The sequence below is a fragment of the Tachysurus fulvidraco genome, chromosome 19 (assembly GCF_022655615.1).
Source record: "Tachysurus fulvidraco isolate hzauxx_2018 chromosome 19, HZAU_PFXX_2.0, whole genome shotgun sequence".
In the NCBI taxonomy this organism is placed as follows: domain Eukaryota; kingdom Metazoa; phylum Chordata; class Actinopteri; order Siluriformes; family Bagridae; genus Tachysurus; species Tachysurus fulvidraco.
Genome location: NC_062536.1, coordinates 8,434,707 through 8,452,862, shown reverse-complemented (window position 1 = coordinate 8,452,862; position 18,156 = coordinate 8,434,707). Strand labels below are relative to the sequence as shown.

General features: G+C 39.4%; 1 protein-coding gene across 1 annotated transcript in view; it reads right to left on the bottom strand.

The window, feature by feature from the left end:
• Window positions 1–9,134, bottom strand: part of usp6nl (USP6 N-terminal like) — a 58,305-nt gene extending 49,171 nt beyond the window's left edge. Inside the window, exon 1 of the mRNA XM_027166692.2 lies at window positions 8,998–9,134. The gene's annotated coding sequence lies outside the window, so the exon portion shown is untranslated. The remainder of the gene's footprint in view (window positions 1–8,997) is intronic.
• Between the last annotated feature and the right edge of the window lie 9,022 nt (window positions 9,135–18,156).

Sequence of the window (18,156 nt, the reverse complement as noted above, 5' to 3'; positions counted from 1 at the left end):
TTATCACCATTTTCCAAGACTGCAGCATGGATGTGTAGAAGGGTATGAGCTCAGATATGCTCACCTCTTGGAGATTCATGAGGAAACGGTGTCTGTCCAGTCCCAAGTCACCCTTTCGCCTCAGGATAACACTGCCTATCTTTTCCCAGAGTACATCATTATTGTACAGAAATCTCTGTGCAGCTTGTATCCTAAAGGCAGCGACTCAGCTCTCACGTCCACCAGACCTTGCCCGCATTCTTGCACTGGGAGGTACGGTGCTGGTGAGAGGTTGTCCGCTCCAGAAGAAATCGACTATTGTTTGCTGTATGTCAGAAATCCAAATCGTCTGGTGGTTCCATAAGGATGGTCCTGTGCCACAAAGTGGATCCAGCCAGGTTGTTTATTACCAAGACTCTTCCTCTATAGGATAGCTATAGGATTTTTAATCCATTTTCTTTCCACTGCAATCCTCCTGGTAGATTTGGAGTAGCATTATGCTTCCAATTACCAATAATAAACCCTTCGCTTTTTGTCCAGTTCACCCTGGCAGAGGAGGCCTTCTCATATACTCCAATAGTTTGTGTTAAAACCGAAACGTCTTCTTGTCCTGTAATGAAAACCGTTATGTCATCTACATATGCTGATAAAACCACTTAGAACATTTCCATTAGGGACAAAAGTTCCTTTTAGTTTCTTTCTTAAATTGCATAGCAGTGGTTAAATAATTAGGCTGTACAACGTCCCAGAGAGTAGACAACCTTGTCTTATGCCTCGTGACAGGTACTGGAGCAGTTAGCCCACCCCCAGCCTCAACCAACACACACACACACACACACACACACACACACACATCAGAGTACAACAACCGTACGTATGAAATAAAAACATCACCAAACCCAAAATGCGTCAGTACATTAAAAAGGTATTCATGATCGACACGGTCAAAAACTCTCTCTTGGTCTATTGATAAAAGCCTTAGACCGAACTTGTTGAGAAAAAAAAAGGTTATCTGCAATGGATCTCTGTTGGATACAGTAAGTTTGATCATTTTGTATTAGTAGAACTAGACAATGTTGGAATCTATTTGCTAGACATTTTGAAAAATAAATAAATAAATGAATCGTCCAGGCACAAAAACGATGACAAAAACGGTCTCCAGTTTTTTTAAGAGTCCCAAGTCTTCTTTTTTGGGGAGTAATGACAGAACTGCTCTGCAACTGTGTATTAATTTCAAAACATTCAGATAAAACCTCGCGTAAATGTGTTCCGGTTAAATCCCATAACTGTTGATAAAATTCCACCGGTAGTCCAGCGAATTCAGGGGATCAGCCTTTTATCCTGTTATCCAAGTCTTTTCTTTGTTCCTTCCCAAGCTGAGGTAACTGTGATTAGGTCAGCAGCACAGTCCATGTCGCAACTGTCAGCTGCTTATAGATCTCTCCTGCCAGCTTCCTCATTTCTGACACAGTCTTCTGCTGGCCATCTTTCCTCTCTAGATTGAAGAAGACTGCACTGAGAGTGTCCATGTCACTGATGGAGCAGTATCTTGTTCTTACCAGTGCTCCTTTTGCTAGATGATCAGCCTGCTGTTCCATGTCTTTTCTAGATAAAACCTGATCTGTTCAACTACACCCACCACGTTACCCTGCCCAGCTGCACCCTCGTTACCATGCCCAGCTTCCACTACGTTACCCTGCCCAGCTGCCCCCTCGTTACCCTGCCCAGCTTCCACCAGGTTACCCTGCCCAGTTGCCCCTCAGAGGCCTGAGCCTTGTGTGGACACGCTAACCTCCAACATCCCGCACTCAAAACACTTCATGTGTCCTGTGCTATTGCACACCGTGTACGATCTGCCCTCATACACCACTCTAAAAGACACGTCCAGTTCCTGTTTGTTTAATAACATGAACAAGACAAGATGTGCTTTAATCCTCCCTTCCTTACAGCATAGAGGAACTGTTTTAATCGCGTTTGCTAAATTTCCATAGCGATTTATCCCTCGCTCTATCTCCTCATTAGGAATGAACGGAGGCACGTTAGCTACAGTGACCCGGACAGTCGGGGCAATCAGCGGTGAAACTAAAACAAATTCACCACTTACCACAATGCCGGTGTTGGTCAGGTGTCTCACCTGATTCTCCTCCTTCACAAAAACCACCAGCACTTTGTTCATGTGGGAAGCAGACGATATGTTCTCATTACCGACCTCCTTCCCTATTCCCCCATAACACTTCCTCCACACTCACACCGTTAGCCGGCACACACCTGACGCCACCCTCTGTGTGAGGGACGCCATCCAGCTCCCGCCCTGCTACTACTCACCTGACTCACTTACCTGACTAATAAACCACACTATTTAACACAAAAACTTACTGTATAACTAACTCTCTGTTCTTTTTACTTAACCGAAAGGAACTAGCTTTATCAAGAAAAGTGAAAACACACACACACCCAAACACTCCCAGCATGCACCGAGACAGAGAGAGAGAGAGAGAGAGAGAGAGAGAGAGAGAGAGAGAGAGAGAGAGAGAGAGAGAGAGAGAGCTCATTTTCTTTGGTTTGTTAATGTTTATTGGTCCTTAATCCAATACTTAAATTATCAGCTCCAAGAACAGAAAAGGAGTCTAGGGATGGAGGGATGTGTAACAAATTAAAAGGTGTGTCGATTGTGAGGATCATCGACTCAACCCCAATCTGGTCACCAGGACAGAATCTCACTATACAACGCAACTCAAAAATAACAGATCTCATGTATTTACAAACAGGAAACGCTGGGAGGGTCGAAGACTTCAAGAGGGGGCTCAGGCCGAAACAGTAAACATAACCCATCTAAGTAATTTAGGGAGAAACTAAATAAGCGATTTAAAAAAGAAAAAAAGGAAGAAGAAGGAAAAAAAAAGATTACAACTCCCTTACTAAAATAAACAGGAGAAAACAAGTTAAATAAAATGACATCCCTTGAACCCCTTTCCAAATAAACAATATAACAAACGAATAAAGAATGAACAGGGTGTTACGAATATTAATGTGCAACCGAAAGAAAAACTTCCTGTTGCAGGGATGTCAATTCCAATAACAGGAAGTCTGACAAAATATAATACAAAGCTCAAAGTAAACAATCACCAAACAATAAATTAATGCTTCTTGGCTACAGAGAAAATGCCTGTCAAACACACACACACACACACACACACACACACACCCATTCTACATGGTTTTAGCAGTGGAATGCTGTTTAAATACGTTCTTCTTGCTCTCATCTTCCAACCAGAGTTGAGGTTCAATCATGTCAGGTGGCAAGTAGAGAGAGAGAGAGAGAGAGAGAGAGAGAGAGAGAGAGAGAGAGAGAGAGAGAGAGAGAGAGATCAGATCAGATGGAAGTGTGTGCAGAAAACTGCCTAGCAATAACAGGAAGAGGAGAAGGAGATACCAGATAAAAGATGATGTGTAGAATTGAATAAATATATGGAGTGTGAGAGAGAGAGAGAGAGAGAGAGAGAGAGAGAGAGAGAGAGAAGAAAGCCAGCTGGTTAAAAGTTAATAAACAGGAACAAACGGTAGAGATATAGTAGGAGAGAAGACAAAAAGGGCAAAAGAAAGAGTGAAAGAGTAAAAGAGATTTTAAGCTCAGGATTACCGACACCATATGTCCACCTGCAGGCTGACAAGGTCGTCTCAGGATCTCATACTGTGTGTGTGTGTGTGTGTGTGTGTGTGTGTGTGTGTGTGTGTGTGTGTGTGTGTGTGGTCCCCAGTCAGTATGTTTACATTTACACCATTTGGCAGATGCCCATTTCCGGAGAGAAAGACAAAGGTTCTTTAAAGACTTCATCATTGAATAAATCAACACTGGTTCACTTACAGACTTTGGGATACCATCAGCCTAAAACCCTGATTTTCTTTTTAAATACATAAAACAAAGTGGAAATATAAGAGCTAGTTTAGAGGTAGGTCTTCACCCGTCGTTGGCCAGTTACTTGGGTGTTCAGACATCTAGGGGAAGTTTATTCCACCACCTCGGTGCCTTCTTCTTACCCTGAGAGACGGTGGGACCAGTGGTGTAGTACGAGGAGTAATAAGGGCTTTGAGGTAAGAGGAGCTGTTCCATTTTTGGCTTTGTAGTCAAGCATTCAGTCCAGGGGTATGTGAGAATTCAGGCAGGTTGGAAACAAGTGTGCAGCTGCATTCTGGATCTGTCAGCACTGAGTTGCAGTAGTCTTAAAATGACAAGAGACTGAGCAGGTGCCTGAGCAGCCTGTGTAGATAAAAACATCCAAATCCTTATGAAGTAGAAGAGAAAATCCAACCAATAACTACCAGCAAAACAGAAAAACCGCATGTCACCGCATTAAAAACATGCGAGGAAAAGGACAGTAGATTGTTAAGGTCACCCCAAGGTTGCGAGCAGTGACTGAAAAAGATCAGAATGTTGTGCAAAGAAATCGCAAGATCCTGGCCTGAGGATGAATCACCTGTGATGAACAGAAGTTTCAGCTGATGAGCCGTCATCCACGATTTGTCCACCAGCCATGCTGAGATCCGAGCAGAAACCAGTAGACGCATGTGGCTCAGTCAAAACAAACACTGCTGTTCAAATGTTCATAATATTTACGTTTGAGAACATTGGGGAACGTGTGTTCGGGTGCTTAACAAAGAACATATCTCATAAACAATGCAGGCCAGTAGTCTGGGATCATCTGAGTTGTTAATTAGTTTAGTTTAATTAAATGAAACTGGATCTTCTTTCTAAAAAGTTGCAGGTTTATATTAATGCACTCACTCAAGGTGTTATTGTTTCTGTGGTAACAACCCATCCACTGCGACTTGCACAGTATTTGCGGATGATCTAGCCGATCTTAACGTAATAGTAAACAGATAACCATGACAGTTATTTAACATAGAAAACACACACTGTATGGCCAAAAGTACTAACCCTAATCCTAACCCACAGCCATCTGTGGTTTTTCCCCAAACCTTTGCTAACATTTTAGGCTGCATTGTGGCTTTAGCTGTACAATTCCCATTCAGTGCAACTAAGAGACCCGAACCTGTTCCAGCATGATAATGCCCCTGTGCACAAAGTCCCTGAGCTCCGTAAGCTTGGAGTGCGAGAACTCGAGAGTCCCGGCTCTGACTCAACCCCACTGAACACCTTTGAAATGAACTGCACCCCAGTCTCTTCAATGCCGCCATCCCCCCACCCCCGATCTCACTAATGCTATCTGAATGATCATAAATCCCCAAAGTCACACTCCATTATCTAGTGGAAAGCCACCAGAGACGAGTTATTATTACTTATAATTAACAGCCAAGGGAACTAAATCTGGAATTAAGGTCAGGTGTACTCCAGGGTCTCCAATTTCCTCCAACCTCCTAAGACACCCCTAGGTGTAAACGAGTGTGGAAATGAGTGTGGAATGAGCTGAAATCCCATTCAGTTGGAATTCCTGCCTCACGTCCTACAAAATCTGTCACCACCACCAGGCCTGAGCACTTACTCAAGAGTCTGACAAATCACAAAACATGCCAGCTGCCCCGGCTGTCCTTGTGTATGGCAACACACACACACACACACACACACACACACACACACACACGGAGGAAGCGATCAAGATCCTGCTTATCTCTTTCCTCATTCCACTCTGCTGCTGACACAAACCCCCTACACTGAACCAGTCAGTGATGTCAGTCAGTGTGTCATATGAAAAGGCAACACAAGCCTGCACTTGTACTATTACACGCTCCAGACGCGCTTATTGTGCTGCCAGCCTTCATTCACCCAAACCTATATTTTGAGAATGTTTGTATAAATAACTCTGTTTATCTTTTGTCATAATAAAGAGGTATATTTTGTTTCAGAGCTACAGTGTCATAATGACATGGCCAGTATGTGTTTCTTTAATGGTTTCTATCTGACCTGCACTTATTTAAATTTTACAAACCACAGAGAAAATAAGCACAGATTCTTTCTTGTACTCTCGGTTGTCCTGGGCATGAGGTGAGCATCTATTAGTACGAAAACATTTCAACCCACATCGACCCGCTGAGGTGCAGCTCTCACGTCCTGACAAAAACGGCATCCGTCCTGTTCTGGCTGTCTTTAATGCAGTGTGGATTTTTTTCCTATGATGGTGCAGCTGCAGTAATACCGCTCTGCACTTCAGGATGTGGAGGTTCTACTGTGAACTGTGTTGTAATTTTCAGCAGGCTAATCATTTTTACATTTATGCCATTTGGCAAACGCCCTCATCCAGAGTGACTAATTTTTTATACAACCTAGCACATGAGGATTAAGGGCCTTGCTCAGGGGCCCACATCAGGCTACCACACCACATTGGACAAGCTTAGAACAGTAGAATTGCTTTATCACAAGGCTGTGTCCCAAATCAAAAAACAAAGAAAGAAGCAAAGAAAGGCTTACGATAAGGCAAGAAGCAGGACCGTGTTAATATAGGATCAGCTTTCCAGCGCTGGAGAGAACTGAACTTCTTCCACGTAAAACGGAGACAAACCTTTCACAGTACAACACACAGTACTACAAAAAAAAATTTGAATTACCATAGTATTACTCATTGAGTTAATTTATTGATAAAAATATCCCCTCGTTCAGCTGCCCCAACAGGTTCCACCATAATACTTGTCTGAGTTATGCTTGGGTTATACTTGTCTGGTGTATGTGTGGGGTGGAGCTATCAAAACAGGGGTGGAACCCATTTGGGTTAGGGGCGTGTTTGTTTTGGTGATTTCAAATGTCAACATTGGCTTTCAAACAATGGAGACCCCACCTTTAAATATAAGTCTAATATCAATCTTGAACTTTTGTACTATATTTACTATATAACTATATGGATGGATGGAAGGTTGGACGTACTATATTTCTTATGTTCCGTAAAGCTGTTTTGAGACTAAATCCCTTGTTAAAAACGCTACACAAATAAAGCTGAATTAAAATGAATTGTAATGAGACTGAGGGCACAAGGCAGGGTTCATCCTGGAAAACACCCTGGTAAGCACAGACACTCAAGTCAGACAAAATGCCACCGCACATCACTTTTGGCCTTTGTGAAGAAAAATCCCATTACTTTATGCTTGTTTATTTATATTTGTATTTGTTCAGATGTTTACCTCATGAGGTAAGCACTCCAATTCTCATAGAGACATTAACGCTGAGAGACAAGTCTGCTACACTTCCTTTTTTTTAATGCCTTAAACTTTTTAATGCCTATTACTTCTGGTCATTTTAACACAAAGCACTTCATCAGTCAGAGTTTTGTCTGCTAAAAGCCTAACAAACCGGTAATCCTGGAACGTGAGGGCTGGTCAGTGGCAAGCCTGCAGCAGGGGAATGCAGAGCTTAGCAAAACTGCACCATGGAGTGAGTGGGAGTGATACTGAACCATGAAGCAATGCCTCTTTAATCAATGGCAAGATGAAGAAAATGAGTAAATGTTAGATGGCACACTACTACTAAATTATAATGTGGTACACAAGATTGGTCTTGGTCATTTCATTTACATCACGCAGGCTCCTTTACCCTCAACACAGCGCTTGCTTGAAGAATGTCCTGTGCTTAATCTGTCCTTTGTGCATATGTGTACAAAATAGAAAGAAGATGAAGAGAACTTTACACATCTCAAATTGGATACAGGGGCGTGATATGTAGACAGGCGATTGATATGGACACAGGCACGAGTGGTGTTGGTCTTTTCTTCTTCTTGTCCCAAGTCATTCTCAGTCTGACTCCATTATGTAAGATCTTGGTCTTGGTGTCGTCTTGGCTAAAGTGGTCTTGAACACAACATTTCTTACTGCTGAGTAAATGTGCAATACTGAGCATGTTGTACCAGCTGTGATTGTCTTGTGTGCCATGAAGATTTTGGACCTCCCCTGAGACGGTTTATATTCTGTAAACCTGCACCACCAATCACAAGCCACAGTGTGCTGCTGCACCACCAATCACAAGCCACAGTGTGCTGCTGCACCACCAATCACAATCCACAGTGTGCTGCTGCACCACCAATCACAATCCACAGTGTGCTGCTGCACCACCAATCACAATCCACAGTGTGCTGCTGCACCACCAATCACAAGCCACAGTGTGCTGCTGCACAACCAATCACAAGCCACAGTGTGCTGCTGCACAACCAATCACAAGCCACAGTGTGCTGCTGCACAACCAATCACAGGCCACAGTGTGCTGCTGCACAACCAATCACAGGCCACAGTGTGCTGCTGCTGCACCAATCACAGGCCACAGTGTGCTGCTGCACCAATCACAGGCCACAGTGTGCTGCTGCTGCACCAATCACAGGCCACAGTGTGCTGCTGCTGCACCAATCACAGGCCACAGTGTGCTGCTGCTGCACCAATCACAAGCCACAGTGTGCTGCTGCTGCTGCACCAATCACAGGCTATTCAGAGAAAGTTTATACAGTACACAGATTTACACCTTGCTCATGGCTTAATAGTCATTTAAACGCAAACATTTTAAAACTTTTATCACGTTTTAAAACCTCATGTGAACCTGTTGGAGCTTCAGATACACCAAAAAAAAACTTTATCAGTGCAAAACACAACAAACTCATTCATACAATTCATCTCACAGTATCCATGCTCCGACTCTGTGAGTGACAGAAAGCACTGACCAATCAGCAAACATGATCCGTGATCTCCAACCAATAGCGACGCGCCATTTATGTTTACGAACCGCCTGTCAGTTTCCGGACTCTGTCGCTGTCCCAAAATGTTTGGCTAATAGTTGTCTAGGCCTTAATAACACACACTAAAGAAGAAAGTCTTAAGACAAAAATAAATAATTAACAATAAAACAAAAGCGTAAGATCCATACAGTAACTGTTTAACCAGCCGGAGAGGAGAAATCACTAGCTAAATGTTTATTTCTCTATAAAACGATGTTAGCTTTTTGCTAATCATAAAGCTTAAGCACTGAGATTAGCAAGTCTGCTTGTGGGCTTAAACAATAAACCTCTTGAATATATAAACAAACCGCATTACCTGCTTCCATCTCTGGTCTCGTCTATCCGCTTTATTTCCCACCAGTTCGGAGAAATGCCCATTGCGCCTGTACCAGGAAATTGGGCGCTTCTTACCCACTGAAGTGAAGAGTGCTGAAACTCCGTATGGAAAGCCCTAAGGGCCAAATCTCAGGAAAGTCCAACCAGGTGGAGATCCGAGCGTCACGCCCACTTTCTCCTCTCATCAATACTACTAGCATAAACACTATCAGTTTATATCTATCATATTATATGCACATGGGTTCGTGGGGTAACTTTTCATTTTACAGCTGCTCTTCTGGTCAATTATTTCCCCATGGATCAACTAATGTCTATGTTTTTCTTCTGTCATCCTGTGAGAAAATCTCCTCCACAGATACATCAGTGATTGTCTCTAAAGTCATCTCAAATTAGACCAAAAAGATCTGCTGCTACTTTTCTACTGTATTCAGCCTTGTAGTGTATATATATATATATATACACATATATCAGTGACCCAACACACACACACACACACACACCCTAGATATATTTTGTAATTAGTGTTTTACTGTATTTTCAGCTGTTCGACCATTGCTGGAAATTCGTTTTGCTCCAAACTGGAATTAAAGCTATCTTGTAATCCGGTGCATCTTTGGCCACATGGACACCATGTTGTAAACGAGCCATGAACATCCAGGCTCACTGGAAACTCTCTCCTACTGTGGTCACTTTAGTGCTGTCCGGATGTGAGAGTTTAATTGCTAATGAGACATGTAACATTATGTGTTATTATATATTCTGATAATCCAATCAGAACCAATGTTTCTGCTACCACCACTGCTGAAGAGTTCCCTGATCAGGGTGGTGTTTATGTCCTTCATGACGTGTGTATGTGTCATAGAAATAACTTAAAACATCAGTAAAGTTAATAAATCAGTTTTATTTTACTCCACTTTAACATGACATTTCACATACAATCACTCAAGTACCACAAAAATCATTTTGCATAATTATAGGTTTTAAAAATGTTTATTTTATTTGTGTTCAACAATATTCACCCACTTTTAACCTGAACACGTAATCATATGGAATATTTGGATGTTGCAGTATTTATGTTAAACGGTACAGTATGTTAAATTGTAAGACAGGGACTTGCTGAACCGAACGTGGGTGTGTTCTCTGATCTGTGGTCTTCACTTTCCACTGGCATCCCAACAAGAGTGAACATGGACCTAACTGTATTATGTTTTTCATTTCAAACTAGCTGCTATACGTGTACATTTGTCTCAAGGTGTAATAACACAGTTATTGTCAACAACAGGAAACTTACTGTTTTATTATATTTATCCCAAGAATAATTATTAATAATAATAATAATAATAATAATAATAATAATAATAATAATCATCATCATCATCATCATCATCATCATTCTGGATAAAGATATATCTTTATAAACAGTAACCAGTGCCACAAAACTACTACTTATTAATTATTAGACATGAGCAAAAGAATAAAGTTAAAGATACAACTGACAGAATTGAACTGCCTTTTAATGTGGAATATCCAACAGACTAAAGCTGAAAAGCATGAAACATTTAACACTCCCACCTGGTTTACTGTTACTGTGGCTGAGTGCTATTGCTGCTGTGAATGAAATATTAATCACAGTGACTAATTAAGAAGCAGATAATAAAATATTAATATTACACCTCCATCTAGTGGCCAATATCTGTTACTGCAGCCAATTAATGTTTTATTCCACTCTACAAGTACATGATAAGTCAGTGAGTGACTGGCTGGTGTTGTGCTGTAATGTTGTGTTTGCTGTCGCAAGGTTGTGAGTTTACATCCCAGGTCTGCGAGCTTCACACAACAAATATCTAATCTGAATTTCATCTATATTACATAAAATAATGAAGGAAAGAAAGAAGGAGGGAAAATCTTTCTGTCTTTCTTTCTTTCTTTGTGCGCGTTTGTTGGTGTGTGTGTTTTTGTGTGCGCGCGCGTTTGTGTGTACGCGTGTGTATGTGTGTGTATGTGTGTGCATGGGCGTAAATTTCATGTAACAGTACGGGGGGCAATAAATATAAAATTTCCCATGAGCAATTTTTGAAGGGTGACACAAATAATACAGCCTAATTGTACTTATAAAGACGTCCCCACAGTGAAAAACTTTTTTTTTTTAACATTATTATTGAGACTGCGTCATTGTGGTTATTTTCAAAGTTTTTCTTCAAAACTATTTACTGCATTGTTTGTGTTGTTTACAGTTAAGCCATCAACATACAATGAAATATAAACATGACTGTTATTGTCAAAAATATATATAAAATAAGTAATGTTTTGTAACAAAATCAATTATTAAATAATCACTTTACAGTAACTGCTCTATGTATAAACACAACAAAACGGCTTTGGTGTGTTAGTTACAGTGCACTATGTAACAAGCTGTTGTAAACACGCTAACGTTAACTAGATTAGTCAGATTTTAATCGCTAATATAGCAGATTCATGGAAAATTACATCGGTAATCTGCATTTTTGCCGCAACAAATTTATGAATGAATCTGCATCAACTACATTAAAGAGAATCGCTTTATTTAAAGTGAATAAAATCCCCTACTTAATGGAGTTTAACATTAATTGAGCCGCAGCCACACACCTGACTCGTGTGTGCAGAGTAGGTGAGATGTACTGGGAAAGCAGGCAGTGGGTCAAACCACTGTGAGGAAGCGGAGGGGGAACTCAACTGTTTCTAAATGCAGTTTTGCGTTTTGTTTTTTTTGTACTTGCACATATTTAGGTATACATACATATATTTTTCACAATAAAGAGTGCGATATTTTAAATACTAATTATTATTGTTAGTATTATTTATTTGTTTGTTTGTTTGTTTGTTTGTTTGGGGGGGGTGTCCCGTCCGTGATTAACGCCCGTGTGTGTGTGTGTGTGTGTGTGTGTGTGTGTGTGTGTGTGTGTGTGTGTGTGTGTGTGTGTGTGTGTGTGTGTGTTTCTGTCCTGATCACTATATAAAGCTTCAGGTTTGCTTTCAGTGTGTAAACAAAGCACAGCTTGTGGCATTGACGAGAACAGAAAGCAATACTAACCTCTCAGACAGACTCTTAGATTCCTGCTCTTTTGGAAATCACTTAATTATTATTATTTTATTCTATTTTATTTTATTTAATACCACAGTGAATCCTAATGTTAAAAGAAACAACTTGAAAGTATTTGTGCATGCTGCTGATGGTGTGAGGATGTGTAAGACCATTTCGAGGCTTTGATTTCTCTTAAACATGCTGAAGGGAATTTGAAGCCTCTGCTCTCTTCAGAAATGTTCAAATAAGTGTAATGTTCGGTTATATTTTAATATTTAAAATCTCTGTTGCCCTTTGTATTAAAAAAAATGAAAAAAGAAAAAAACAGAATCTTTAGACTATGTTATCCGTTATAAAATGTTGGAGTGAGTGTGAAGTGTGGAAACCTTTATCAAATATTCACCAGAACCTGAACTCTTACTGGATGCTGTATAAAGTGTACAAGTGAATTCAACTTACTGTTTGCTCTGTAATATTCACGTGGACCTCAACCCTAGCATCCTTCATACGAGGTTCAGATTAATTTTGATATCAGTGAACAAAACAAACAAACAAACAAACAAACTAACTAAATAAAAAAAAAAAAATGTTTTGATGGTGAAAGTGTAAAATTTAATTGTAGGATATTTCTCTGATTTAATGAGCCATAGGCTGTACATTATATGTGTTACATCTTTAATAGAGTGGAATAGTAGAATAATCCTCATAATAATCAGTGTGCGGCTGTGTGGATAAACTCCGTTAAACAGTATGAGACCTCCGCACTGTATTTTGCATTAGGAACATTTAATCTATCAAACTGTATTAAATGTGTCATGGTGCTGCAGCAGATAACGTCACATGGAGTCTTGCATCTTCTCACCATGTCCATGTAGGTCTTCTCCAGATTCTCTGGTTTCTTCCTTCTCCCAAAGACATGTTGGTAGGTAAAGTGGGTACATTTAATAAGCTCTAGATGTGAATAAAGTGTGTGGGGGTGTTCCCGATACAGGATGTATTTCCGCTCAATGCTCAGGGTTCATGGGATATGTTCAGGATCTTGTGCCACACTGACCAGGATCTGATGTTTAATGAGCATGAATAAATGAATTCTACAAGAATTAATTGTCAGCAGGAGACTTAAAATCACTTTTAGGTGTATTATCGATCTTAGCTGGAAAATGTGTTTGAGTCACATAATTTTACATTCGGTTAGAAGTCATTTTCCCCCAAAAACAAGGATTAATGATAAGAGCCATCTGAATGGTGTAAGATGTTTAGAAATAAATGGTACTGGTTTTAGAACTTTTTTTTTTTTTACTTATTTATTTATTTAAAATCATGTATGTGTACTTGTGTGTACAAATGACCCCTAGTGATGGAACAAGGCAGAAATATCCACGTCTGAAGTCTGTGGAAAAGCTTAGCTGTCATAGAATGATGAAAAACAAACAAAAAATGGTTTGTTTCTATGGTGGGAAACACCTTGTCGAGAGATCAAAAGAACGAGAACAGATTAGTTGGAGCTGCGAGTAATAAGACAGTTATTGATAATAATGGGTTATTGTGTGCTGAGCACCTCAACACATACAAAACATCGAGCCTTGGTAGAGGAGCTACAACAGCAGATCACATCAGGTTCAGCCAAGAACAAGAACCTGAAGCTATCACAGGAAACACGTTCACTAATTGAGTATATATAAGCATGCAGGTTTCTTTCCAGTGTCCAGTTTGGCTTAATCTGTGTCCTCAGCTTCTTGTTTTGGGATGACTGGAATACAGCCTGATGTGACCTTCTGCTGCTGTTGCTCATCCAGCTCAAGGTTTGATGTGTTGTCTGTTCTGAGATGCTTTTCTCACACATCCTTTCTACCATCAAGGACACAGAGATCACACTTGTCCTGATACTGATGTTTAGTATGAACATTAACTGAAGCTCTTGCCCTCTATCTTCATGATTTCTGTTGCTGCCACATGATTGGTGATTAGATAACTGCAAGAAAGTGCAGGTGTTCCTAATAAAGTGGACAGTGAGTGTATATATGAATATAATCAGGAGATATAAAGAGAATATTGGCAAACAAGCTGCATATGACATCATTCGTTTGCTCATTGCATTGTGTGTGTGTGTGTGTGTGTGTGTGTGTGTGAACGTCAAACCTGTGATATTCCTTGCAGGACGTATGCTTGCATTTGTACATTTGTGTATTTGAAAAACACTTGAGAGATTCAGAACTCTGATGTCTTTAGTAAAATATTCACAGGCATTTGATCTGTTATCTTTTGTTAAATGCTTTTGTGCATTTAATCTCTGGCATCCTTCATAAATTATTCACACGTCTGATCTAAGAAACCCTTGAAGGAACTCTCTGGTATACTTGAAAGAATATCTGTGAAAACTTTATGTCTCTGAAATCCTTTTTTAAAAAGTCTGGGAAGCTCTGTAATATTTTGTCACATCTGTACTTATACTCTCTGTTCTAATAATAATAATAATAATAATAATAATAATAATAATAATAATAATAATAACAGATAAATTTGTAGGCTCTGGTATTTTGTGGTTGATAGTCTTCGATTAAATATTTACATGTGTATTTGAACCTTTTGGTGTTTTTTTGAAAGTGCTTCAATAATTTATTTTCTCAAAGTTAATCTGTACACATCTGTACTTATACTCTATGTTATAATAATAATAATAATAATAATAATAATAATAATAATAATAATAATAATAATAATAATTATAGTATTTTGTGGTTTATAGTCTAACTGATTACTTGTGTTCTTTGATTAAATATTTACATGTATTTGAACTTTTTGGTGTTTTTTGAAAGTGCTTCAAGAATATATATATATATATATATATATATATATATATATATATATATATATATATATATATATATATATAGAGAGAGAGAGAGAGAGAGAATTTTTTAAGCACTTTGTATGTGTATACAGTCGTAGTTATTCACAATGTGTTGCTATGTAAAATTTGTCAGCATCCTTTTACCTTTTCAAAAATCTATCCATCCTTTCCTCCATCCATCCATTACACTGTTAACCAGGTGTCATTTGGATGCTCGGTTCTTTTCAAATTTGTGACTTTAGTCCGCTTCTTTAGGCACACCTACCTTGTTGTCTGCCGTTTATAGAGTTAGAACTCCTGGGTCCCAGCTTGGGTTACTATCTGTGTTTAGTGGGGTTCATGTGTCCTCCCTGTGTCTGTCTGCAGGTTCTCAAGTTTAATCCATCATCCAAACCATGAAAGTAGGCAAACCGGCTCTGAGAAATCGGTAGCCTCTCTGTGATAATGAGTGCATGTGAATGGTGCTCTGTGAAAGATTGGCTTTTCATCCAAGGTTAATTGTCCTTCCCACTGGATGCCCAGTGTTTCTGGATTGGTTCTGGTTCCACCATAGCTCTGAACAGAATGAATGTATGAATGGAAGCAAAGAATTAATCAGAACATAGTGTGCGGTTAAGGGAAAAATACTGTAATCATCGACTCTTGACTCTCATTGAGTGCTGTGGTGCTCAGAGATGATTTCAGATAAAGTTCTGAAACATCTGTGAGAAAAGTTAGTTTATCTAATCACTCATCGTTCCTGTTATTTTCACTCTTACCAGCATCTCTTTTTTCTCATTAAAGTTAATAAAAACCAAAAAAGCAGCTTGTCACCATCTCCCCAAAAAACCTGATGGGTATAAAGGCACGAAGAAATTGAAGTGCCTGAAAACATTCCATAAACATTCGAATATCTTGCAGAAAATTTCACCATATTAATGGGCCACTGTTTTTTTTTTCTTAGGTAACAGAAGGTTTGTAAAATCAGTTTATTATTAGGATTATAGGATTATTAGAATCATGTGGCAATCTGTGCAAAAGATTTAGGCAGGTTTAAAGAAATGTTCTAAAGTAAGAATGCTTCCTATATATATATATATATATATATATATATATATATATATATATATACACAGTATTTTTTTAAACAGTTTACAAAATGCAAAGTGAGCAAAGAAAAAAGAAATCTAAATCAAATCAATATTTGTGTATCTACCCTTTGGCTTCAAACCAGCATCTTGCACAATTTGTATGCTTTCACATAGTCAGGGATTTTGTAGGATCAGTGTCAGGTGAGTGAGGTTCTGGAAGAGAGTTTCATGTCACAGGTCATACACCATGGCAAGACCAAGGTAGTTCTACTGCATCAGAAACATCTCTCCCAGGTAAAGATTTTGAAGCAGCTTTTTTCAAACTAGGTTTTTAAGATGTTCCTTTAAAGCTGTTTTGAAGAAGCACAGAGAAACAGACAACTTTGATGATCGTAGACGCAGTGATCCACCAAGGAAACATAATGCATCTGAAAGACCCATCGTGTTTAGTTTTGAGACTGGAAGATGTCCAGCAGTGCCATAAGAAAAGAACTGGAAACCAATGAGACCGGGTACACTCATCTACCTGTCTGGAGAAGTCTGGTGGTCTTCATGGAGAAATTGCAGCCAAAAAGCCAAACCTCTTACATGGAAACAAGGCTAAGTGACTCAACTATGCACAAAAACATGGGAACTGGGGTGCTGAAAAATGGCTGTAGGTGATCAGGGCTGATGAAGAGCTGGAAAGCACTACAATAATGTGTCTACAGGCAACAGTGAAGCATGGTGGAGGTTACTTGCAAGTTTAGAGCTGGATTTCTGCAAATGAAGTGTCCTTAATCCTTAAACACAGACAGATATTTATCCATCATGCAATACCACCAGGGAGGCGTCTGATTGCCCCCGATTACAGCCTGCAGCAGGACAACGATCCCAAATATACAGCCAATGTCACTGAAAGCTATCTTCAGCTTTGATCTCATCATCATCAGGTTTACATGAAGGGACAGAAGCATTTAAGGCAGCCTACATCCACAGAAGAGCTGTGCTTAGTTCTTTAAGATGTTTGGAACCACTTACCTGCTGAGTTTCTTCAAAAACCGTGCAAGCGTTCCTAGAAGAAGTGATGCTGTTTTGCAGGCAAAGATCGGTTGTGCCAAATAATGAATTGACTTGGATTTATTTTCCGTTCATTTACTTTCAATTCTGTTTAGCAATTTTAATAACCCTTCTATTTTTTTGAAAGCTTTCTTATTTTACAGCATTTTTCCCACACAAACTTTCACACAGTATGTACTGTATGTCTGAAATCTGATATTGTCACTGCAAAGTCCCACAAAGTAAACCTAGTCATGTTTCTAAAATGTTTCAAACCTTTCTGCACTGTTTTATAAACCAAAAACAGTAAAGGAAATTAAATAAATAAATAAATAAATAAATAACTTGTAAAATACCTGCATTAATTTGGACTCTCTGGTATCTCTGTAAGGGATGCAGTAAAGACAAGGACAGGACAGAGCGGAGAGGAACAAGGACAGAAGGACAAGGGGAGCTTCGCCCAGAAGAGCCGACAGTACAGAACAGCACAGGCCTGTAGGCAGGGCTACTAAATCCACTTTCCACTTTCCTCTATTATTTGGACTAAGTGCTTGATGCAGTTAGCTCACATTCTAAAACACATAAAGGACAATTCTACCATTTCGTCTGCGATGCTTATAGAGTGGATGGGGAAATTTGTAGTGTCTTGCATCTTGTTAGTGTTCAAAATATCAAAGATTATTTTTTCCTTTTTCTTCAATTAAAAAGGTTTTAACTAAGAGGTACTTTTGAGCAAGTTGAGCGTTTATTGTGTTTGATTTTTTTTATTTTTATATATATATATATATACATAAACGTAAAAAGGCTGTCCGTCTACTGTCACAGCAAATTGGGCTGCACAGAAATATACATATAAAACATCTCTATGTATATTTACCACGTTTGGCGATGAGCTTTTGGTGAAAAGTTGATGAAACCAATTGCACTAATGCGTCAAACACAACAAAACACGTCAAACAGTAAAGGATAAAGTAGGAAAGACAGGAGAGAGAAAGTAAAAGGGTGAGAGAGAGGGAGAGAGAGAGATAGAGAGAGAGAGAGAGAGAGAGAGAGAGAGAGAGAGAGAGAGAGAGAGAGAGAGAGGTGGAACACTGGAGGGTTGTGTAAACGCTGTTACAA